The 8,374-nt window shown below is 41.0% G+C and overlaps 1 pseudogene; it reads left to right on the forward strand.

Annotated features, from left to right (window-relative positions):
* The first annotated feature begins 691 nt into the window (after positions 1-691).
* On the forward strand, positions 692-7,897 carry LOC103927427 (annotated as a pseudogene).
* The last annotated feature ends 477 nt before the right edge of the window (positions 7,898-8,374 follow it).

Raw genomic sequence — 8,374 nt, forward strand, 5'->3', positions numbered from 1 at the left:
TTTGTCCGATTTGGTCTAATAGAAGATGTGCCAAATTTGAAGTGGGAGTACTATGTGCTGATATGGTTTACCTAATAATTTCTTCTCCTTCACAATCACGCATGGGTAAACGCCACACCAATAGTACAACTAATTAATACTCTTAATTATTTAATTTGGGGATGTAGGCCATGCTCTGTCCCATCCACTGGGCCACCTCTTGAACTGCCTCCTCGCAAGTCGCAACTGTATGTAAATATCAAAGAACCACACACCTTTTACTCCCGCCAGCCCTCTACAATTGAGGAAACATTCTCTAAATTAATTAGAATAGCCTTTTTAGCAAAAATGGTTTTTGAGATTTGCACAACTCTTCACTTTGATCCTTGAGATTTAAAATCGATAGAATTGGTCATTGAGTTTGTTCACAATCAATCATTTTAGTCATTATGTGAAAAATCTCTATAAAATAAGGGTAAAATAATAAAAATACCTTCAACTTTTGTCAAATCATTTTGGCTTATTGTTTATTATATTGAGGTTAGTTTTATTATTTGGATTCTTGTTTAACATAATTTTTTTACCGAATGACCAAAATGATTGATGGTGGACAATCTCAGGACCATTTCTATTGATTTCAAATTTCGGGGACCAAAGTGAAGAGTTAGGCAAATCTCAAGGACCATTTTGGCTAAAAAGCCATTAGAATAAAATGTATGCATCTCAAGCAAATCAAACCCCAAAAACTACTAATAATAATGTTAATCGGCATTCAGCAAATTTCTCTCCCACCATTTGGGGCCATCATTTCTTATCATATGCTTCTATCGTATGAAATTCATTTAGACTGAAAGTTTGTCAAATATATGTTACCATTTTTCCTTTCTTGTAGAAAAAGGTATGTAGGCTAAAAATTATATTTGTTATTGATACATGAATGTGGAAAAATGGAAGAGAATGCAAATGGAAGAGAATGCTTATGGAAGAGAATGCAAATGGAAGAGAATGCTTATTTTTTCATTATCTTTCTCTACAAGATTACAAGGATATATATACATGATACAAATGTGTAGGTAGGACAAGGTAGCCGTCCTAGTGTGTAGGTAGGACAAGGTAGGACGGCTGTAGAGGACAAGGTAGCCGTCCTAGTGTGTAGGTAGGACAAGGTAGGACGGCTGTAGGACGGCTAGTGTGTAGGTAGGACAAGGTAGGACGGCTGTAGGACGGCTTGACGGCTGTAGGACGGCTTATTCTTCCAATAATAATATTATATACAATTACACAAGGACTCCAACCATATTCCTTATTTGTCTAACACTCCCCCTCAAGTTGGAGAGTGGATGTCAAGAACTCCCAACTTGCGTAACATACCCGAAAACTTTTCTTTCCCAAGAGGTTTGGTAAACAAGTCTGCCAACTGTTGTGCCGTACCCACATGCTTGGTCTCTATTGTGCCATCTACAATCTTATCTCGTATAAAGTGACAATCCATCTCAATGTGACGAGTTCGTTCATGAAAAACAGGATTGGCAGCTATATGTAACGCTGCTTGATTATCACAAAATAAAATGGAAGGACCATCCAAAGGAATGTTCAAATCCTTCAACAAAAAACGAAGCCAAACTATCTCGCAACAAGCACCTGCCATGGCCCTATATTCCGCCTCTGCTGAAGAGAGCAAAACGGTTTTCTGTCGTTTCGTCCGCCAAGAAATCAAAGAACCGCCCAAGAATACACAATACCCAGTAGTCGAACGACGAGTGATAGGGCAACCTGCCCAATCAGAATCACAAAACGCAGTTAACTTGGTCTGGTTGTCAGAACGAAATAATAAATCTTGACCTGGAGTAGCCTTCAAATAACGAACAATACGAAGCGCAGCATCCATATGAGATATCCTTGGCTCGTGCATAAAACGGCTTAAAACATGCACAGAATAGGTGATATCCGGCCGAGTGATAGTGAGATATATTAACCGACCTACTAATCGTCGATACTTTTCAGGATCCTTGAGAAGTTCTCCTTTATCAGATAATTTTGTGTCATCCATAGGAAAAGCAATGGGTCGTGCTCCCAAAAAACCATAGTCCTTGAGAATCTCTAATGCATACTTGCGTTGAGAAATATAAATCCCTTGTTTGGAACGAGAAACCTCAATACCCAAAAAATATTTTAAATCACCAAGGTCTTTTATCCGAAAATGATCACGGAGAAAAGACTTCAGAGAATTAATGACACTAGCATCATTGCCTGTAATCACAATATCATCCACATAAATGAGCAAAGCTGTGAAAGAAATACCAGACTTTTTAGTGAACAATGAATAGTCAGCTTTGGATTGTTGAAAACCGGCAGAAATGATGGCACTAGTGAATTTGGCAAACCATTGGCGAGAAGCCTGCTTAAGACCATAAAGTGACTTGTGAAGGCGACACACAAGATTCTCCCCCTGTCGCCGAAGACCAGGAGGAGGAGACATATAGATTTCTTCATGTAAGTCACCATGTAAGAAAGCATTATTAACATCAAGCTGATGAAGAGACCAAGACTGACTAGCAGCAAGAGCAAGAAGACAACGCACCGTAATCATCTTAGCAGTAGGAGAAAAAGTGTCATGATAATCAATACCTTCAGCCTGAGTGAAGCCTTTAGCAACCAAACGAGCTTTGTAGCGGTCAATAGAGCCGTCGGAATTGTGCTTGAGTTTGTACACCCACTTACAACCAATGGGAATTTTGCCAGGGGGCAAGGAAGTTAAAGTCCAAGTACCATTAGCATGTAAAGCTTGAAGCTCCTCAGTCATAGCACGTTGCCAATTGGGGTCAGTGGCAGCCTCGGCAAAGGAGGAAGGCTCCACAGTCCGATTGACAGAGTTAATGTAAGAAAAATGCCTGGGAGAGTAACGGTGATAAGAGAGAAAATTACAAAGTGGATATCGCGTACCTTGTGTAGAACCGGGTTGCGAAGTCGAAGATGGGTGGGATGGCAGAATCACCTGCGAGCAAACGTAGTCTTTTAAATAGGATGGAGGTTTATAGGCACGGGAAGAGGTGCGGGGAAGGGGAGGATTGGTAGGTAGTGGGGGGGTAGGGATGTCCGTGGGTAAAAGGGTGAAAGGTAAGGAAGTAGCGGGGGGGGGGGGGGGGGAAGGAGGGGATGCCGAGAGGGCAGGGGCATGGGGAGGAACGGGTAATGGGGCAGCAAGGGAATCTGTGGGAGGCGTGGAAGGGGAGGAAGGTGGAGGAGGGTGAGGCGTCGGGGCAGGAAGAGGTGGGTTATATGTAAAGTCCAGAGGGGGTGGGATGGGTAGGGTAGGCGAAGAGGATGGGATAGGAGGGTGAGAAACAGCATAAGGGAAAGTACTTTCGTGAAAGATGACGTCTCGACTAGTGAAAATGCGGTGATTGTCGAGATCGTAAAGGGTATAGGCCTTTTGTCCATGAGGATAACCGAGAAAAATGCAACGATGAGCCCGAGGGGAAAATTTGGTGGTGGGAGTGACAGAGGTGGCATATGCCAGACAACCAAAGACGCGGAAGTGGTCATAAGATGGGGTTTTCGAAAAGAGAACCTCAAATGGGGATTTATGATGGAGAAGACGGGTAGGGAGACGATTGATGAGATAAGTAGCGGTAAGAACACATTCCCCCCAAAACTTGATAGGAAGATGGGATTGAAAACGAAGGGCGCGAGCGGTTTCAAGAAGATGACGATGTTTTCTTTCAACAACCCCATTTTGTTGGGGGGTATAAACACAAGAAGTTTGTAAAAGCACCCCATGATCAGAGAAAAAACTACGAAGAGATAAAAATTCACCACCATTGTCAGTACGAATGCATTGGATGGTAGTGTGGAATTGGGTAGTGACATAAGCAAAAAAATCCTTAATTAATTGTTGAGTGTCGGATTTATGTTTCATGAGGAAGACCCACGTAAAGCGAGAAAAATCATCCACAATGGTTAAGAAATAATTAGCACCAGAAAGAGAAGATTGACGATTCGGGCCCCAAATATCACAATGAATTAAAGCAAAAGGGAAAGTTGATGAAATTGAACTCAAAGGAAAAGGTTGACGAGTTTGTTTTGCCAACGGACAAACATCACAAATATGACTAGAATCAAAAGTGCAATTAAGAGAGCTAGATGCTAAAGCTTGCAAACGAGTGGAGGAGGGGTGACCAAGACGCCTATGCCAGAGGGAGGAGGGGATGGTAATGATGTTGCAGAGAGGTTGACGGGTGGGGAGAGAAGAGGTAAGGGCCACAAGGTAATACAGATCGCCACGTCGCTTACCCACACCAATCATCGCCTTCGAAACCAAGTCCTGCAAAACACACCAAGAAGGAAAGAAGGTTATGGAACACGATAATCCATCTGTAAGTTTACCAACCGATAAAAGGTCCACTCGGAAATTAGGGACACATAAAACATCCTTCAAAGTAACTGAGGAATTTAAAGGAAGAGTGCCGGTAAAAGTAATGGGAGCGGAAGCACCACTAGGCAAAGAAACAGGCGGCAAATGTGAAGGAGAACGATTAACCAAACATGAAGCGGAAGAAGTAATATGATCCGTAGCACCACTGTCAAGAATCCATTGACCATGACGAGAGGTGACAGGTAACAAACCTTGGGCAAAATCAGTAGTAAGCACGGCATTGGCCTGAGGAGGGGTGGTGGTGTCACGTAGAGCAGCTAGAACACGGGAGTGCTGCTCGGCAGAGAGGTCAGGCATGGCAAGCTGCAAGTCATGCAAAGTGGGCTGGGTCCCGTGCACTTGGTGGGTCGCTGGAGTAAAAGAGGAGGCGGGGGCCTGGGTGCCTTGCACGTGATGTGCCTGGGTGAAATTATGGGGCCGGGAAGCAGAAAACCGTGGCTGCTGGGGAGGACTGGAAGGTGCATGGCTACGGGAAGAACTGGAAGCAGTGGCACGGCGCGGTGGTCGCCACGGTTGGCCATGGAGGGGAGGGCCAACGGGATAGCCATGAAGTTTATGGCAGGTGTCTCGGATATGATAATCAAAATTGCAGTAGGTGCAGTGGAGGGGAGGACGAGCAGAGGAGGGACGGGACGGGCCACGAACAGCCATGGGAACGGCAGAGAAAGCTGCCGAAAAAAAAATTAGGGCTAGGGTTATAAACCTGCTCTGTATACCATGTAGAAAAAGGTATGTAGGCTAAAAATTATATTTGTTATTGATACATGAATGTGGAAAAATGGAAGAGAATGCAAATGGAAGAGAATGCTTATGGAAGAGAATGCAAATGGAAGAGAATGCTTATTTTTTCATTATCTTTCTCTACAAGATTACAAGGATATATATACATGATACAAATGTGTAGGTAGGACAAGGTAGCCGTCCTAGTGTGTAGGTAGGACAAGGTAGGACGGCTGTAGGACGGCTTGACGGCTGTAGGACGGCTTATTCTTCCAATAATAATATTATATACAATTACACAAGGACTCCAACCATATTCCTTATTTGTCTAACATTTCTTTCTAATTCCCTTGCAATTTGTCTTTTTAGGAAACAAATATAGAAGAAGAGCAACATGTTCAAGAACTGAAAGTGAAGAGGATGATATAATGGCTCCAATACCTAGTAATCCCTTGAAAAAATTGGAATTGATTAATGCCATTCAGCGCTTAGGCATCTCCCGCCATTTCGAAAATGTGATAGATCAAGTTTTGCTCGAAATTCACAGCAACTCTTATGACTGTTATCACCACGGAACTGAAGGAAGTTTTGCTCCTGCTCTCTATTTTCGATTGCTTAGACAACAAGGTTATAACATTTCATGTGGTAAGTTCTCAGTGCTCATGGCTTGTTGATAGCTATGTGAGGATTAAATTTCTTCTTCTAATTAAGCACGTAATGCATGCATTAATTAATTGTTTTTGAAGCAGACATGTTCAACAAGTTCAAGGACGTCAATGATGCGAAATTTAAGGAATCACTCACGAATGATGTCGTGGGACTACTAAGTTTGTACGAAGCTACACATCTGAGGGTACACGGAGAGGATATACTAGAAGAGGCATTAAGCTTTACCACCACTCATCTCGAGTCAGCAGCACATCGTTTAAGCCCCGGGCCACTTTCGAAAGAAGTAAAGCATGCATTGTAGCAGCAATTCTGGAAGGGCACAAGGCTAGAAGCAAGGCATTACTTGTCCATCTACCACGAACATAATTCACATAATGAGACTCTCCTAACTTTTGCAAAGTTGGATTTCAACTTCTTGTAGAAAGTCCATCAGAGATTCAGAAGGAACTAAGTGAAATTTCAAGATTATTATATATATAATCAACTTCATGCAAAACTAGTTCACTAATTCACTAATCATATTCTACCTAAATTAATTAATGCAGGTGGTGGAAGGAGTTGGACTTTGTAAACAAGTTACCGTTTGCAAGGGACAGAGTCGTTGAGTGCTACCTTTGGGGTTTAGGGTGCTCTACTATGAACCCGAATACTCCTTTGCTAGGATGATAATTGGCAAAGTTACTGCCGTCGCAGTCGTTATGGATGATATTTAAGACGTGTATGGTACATTTGAAGAACTAGAGCTGTTTCCTGAAGCTGTTGAAAAGTTTGAAAATAAACTAATTAATAATCCTTTAATTTGCATGTCTCACAATTTACACTAGTTAATTAGCTAGTTTTCATTTTTTTAAAATTTTTTTCTCTCATTGAACGTCGACAGTACGTGATGTAGCAAGACGTGTGAAAATTCGAACTTCAGCTAGTACTTTTTTATGAGAGCCTTTTTGGATTGTTTCACTCGCTTATTTTAAATGTTTCTTCGTCAATCATCAGATGGGACATCTCTGCCATGGTTCATCTACCAGAGTACATGAAAGTCTGTTATCAAACATTGTTGGATCTCTACGCTGAAATTGAGGAAAAGCTTGGAAAGGAGGGAAACTCATATCGCATCCACTATGCGAGAGAAGCAGTAAGTCTCACAGACAAATATCTTTTCCATCTTACTAATTACTGTTATATAGTAATTGATTAAAGCTTTATTACGTAGATGTACATCGCTTGGACGTCTCTCAGATGAAAATTCAAGTTAAATCTTTCTTCAAGGAAGCAAAATGGTTTTATGATAACTACACACCAACCATGGATGAATATTTGTCAGAAGCACTTAATACATCCTACTTCATGCTAGCAACCACAGCCTTTGTTGGAATGGGAAGTGTTGTTACAAAAGACTCCTTGGATTGGGTGTTTAGTGACCCTAAGATTGTAAAGGCGGCATCACAAATTGTTGGACTCGTGGACGATATTAAATCTCACAAGGTACGTACTTAATTATATAAATTAATTACTACGTATTGTGAGTTCTGGTGGATGAACTAGTCACAATGTGGAGCAATGGTTCTTTTGGGTTGCTCTGTAAGAACTTCCATCTTCAAAAGGATCACTGTGGCAAGTTCAATTATCAATATTCATAAATTTTTAGTTCAGTGGTGAAAACTCAAATTCGACTAAAGTTCAAGATCAATTAATTCTCCAATATTCTCTTTTTTCTTTGCATATGTATATATTTTTTTAATAATTTGTTATTAGCTAGATTTGTTCTACTACTACTATATATAACCTTGATATTTTTTTGAAGTTTGAGCAGAAGAGAGGGCATGTTGCCTCATCCGTGGAATGCTACATGAAAGAACATGGTGCCACAGAGGAACAAGCAATAATCGAACTAATCAAGCAAGTGAATAATGCATGGAAGGAGGTAAACGAAACGTGTCACCGCCCTACCATTTCCCCATGCAGCTAATACTACGAATTGTCAATCTTGCACGAATGATTGAAGTTATATACAAGCATGATGATGGCCTTACTCATGCTTGAATATTTCTCAAGGACATTTTGGTTTCACTCTTTGTCGAACCCGTGCCTCTTTAGGCCTTCAATTTGGACTAGTTGTTCTCTTTGCTAAATTCAGTAAGGCATCACCATTGGCCACCAAAAATACGAATGAGCCAGTTTTTGTACTGCTTGTTCGTTGAAACTGTGTTTTAATAAATTTGTTTGAATTGTTTAATTGTTTTCTCTTTGAAACTACAAATGAAATAAATTTAAATTTCCGTTCTGTGAGAATATATGCTCTTGTCATTGAATTTTGTAGAAAGCTGCAGTATAATTCCCAAAGTGTTGAAGTTGGACTTGAGGAAGGGAATTGTTATGAACTTGAGTAAATTATGAATTATATTTTATCTCCTAGCTGAATGAGAAATTCTACGGTTCGAATTTCAGATTCACCCATCCAGCTAGCTGTTTGTATACATTTTCATCATGTTTCAAAGGACTTTTATGCATGCGTTTAATGGTCCTCCTCCCTTCCCTTGTAGGCATCTTGGTTTGCTGATAAGCTTAGCATTG

This window comes from the organism of the source record quoted next, unplaced genomic scaffold, assembly GCF_019419815.1.
Source record: "Pyrus x bretschneideri cultivar Hongxiangsu unplaced genomic scaffold, Pyrus_bretschneideri_v1 Contig23, whole genome shotgun sequence".
NCBI classification, from domain to species: Eukaryota; Viridiplantae; Streptophyta; class Magnoliopsida; order Rosales; family Rosaceae; genus Pyrus; species Pyrus x bretschneideri.